The sequence below is a fragment of the Triticum aestivum genome, unplaced genomic scaffold (assembly GCF_018294505.1).
Source record: "Triticum aestivum cultivar Chinese Spring unplaced genomic scaffold, IWGSC CS RefSeq v2.1 scaffold35041, whole genome shotgun sequence".
NCBI lineage: Eukaryota > Viridiplantae > Streptophyta > Magnoliopsida > Poales > Poaceae > Triticum > Triticum aestivum.
Genome location: NW_025229243.1, coordinates 9,009 through 10,741, shown reverse-complemented (window position 1 = coordinate 10,741; position 1,733 = coordinate 9,009).

The following is a 1,733-nucleotide window of genomic DNA, read 5'->3' as shown; positions in this document are numbered from 1 at the left end:
TGGTTTTCTAATATTTATTTTTTCTATGTTGGCTTTCGTCGCTTCTTCTTTCGGTTTTTTGTGTTTCTTTACCGGTTTTTATGGGTCTTCATTTTCCATTTTAAAATACATGTCTTGTTTTTTCAATACGTGTTCTACATTTTCTTTTGCAACATCTTGAACATTGTTTTGATATACGTTGATCATTTTTCAAATACACGATGAGCATTCCTTTCAAATACATGTTTTGAAACAATTTTTTTGAATATGTGCTAAACATTTTCCAAATACAAGTTAATTTTTAAACATTTTTTTAACTATGCAAACATATTTTTATATTGTATAATTTTTTTTGAAAGAAATCATGAACATACTTTTGATACACACGAACATTTTTAAAAAACGTTACGTATATTTTTCTAATGTATGTAGTTTTTCGAATGACGGAAACATTTTTCAATATTGGATAAATATTTTTTAAATGACACGGACATTTTTTAGCATTGCACCAACATTTTTTGAATATGTGATGCATGTTTTTAAATTGAGTTTTTTAATTCAGAAATATAAATAAATGTAACTAAAAAAACCGGCAGTCCGTCCACGCTGGGCCAGCTCATTAAAAAGCGCCAAAGGCGAGTGCTTTTTTGGTCTCGCTTAAAGAAAGACAAAGACACTCCTTGCTGATGTTTTTAAATCGAAGGAGTCAAGACATCACGTGGAAAATAAGTACAAATATATTATCGTCTGTGCAGTTTGCTCACAAAAAGATAGATAAACGTTGCAAAAGAATGATGCAGTTTATGGTGTGTGTAACAAAACTCATTTCTTATATGTTAACTAATCTCATTTTATTTGACAAACTTTACTATGTTAACCATTATCCAACTAACTTGCTAGGTCTTTGAATATTGTAAATAATAAACCTACATGTTTAAAATATATCCATAATTTAAACTCAGTAGTAGATGTGAGACAGATTTTTTTTAAAAAAATAGCTTGAAATGCTACCATCATTGGCTATTTTAAATCGCCATTTTTTGAAAGATGGGTTTATATCGAATCTAGCAAATTTATGGTGCGCTCTAGTACGATAAAAAAAAAATAGCCAGAAGGAAACATAAGTTCGGTAAGCGTCTTCTTTTCTCAGGAAAATGCTAACTAGAAACAGAAGACTTGACACGCCCGGTCACTCCTCATACTCATGCCATATATGTGATGAATATGAGGGCTGTCAGACATCCCAACCATTTAAGGAGGCTTTTTCCAGTCTCGCATCTTTGGTAAGTAAACAGACACTGCGAGATCAACTAGTCCTCCGGCTAAGACAAAGCACTACACATAACATTTTTTTTTTGCGTGGACACTACACATAACTTGACAACAGCAACAATCTCACTCCATGGCACCTCGTTTTCAGGGTAAGGAAAGTGCCGTCTCTGTCATCCGAATTTCTACGGCAATAATTTCAGACATGTAAACATCGAAGTGACGTGTAGACCAAGAACAAATTGCCATGGCATTCCGATTTAATCTGCGTCTATTTCAGCCGGATAAAAAACATTCAAATGACTTGGAGGACGAGCAAAAAACAGCTCCTTCCATTCCAAAATAAGTGTCTTACTTGAGGGAGTATAAGCTAAGAATGTGACCTCCTGCCGTAGACTCGCTGGAGACTCGCTGCCGTATGTGTCTCACATCTTCAGTAAAGACTAATGAATGTGGCTGTAGACTTGCTGCCAAAATTCAAGGCC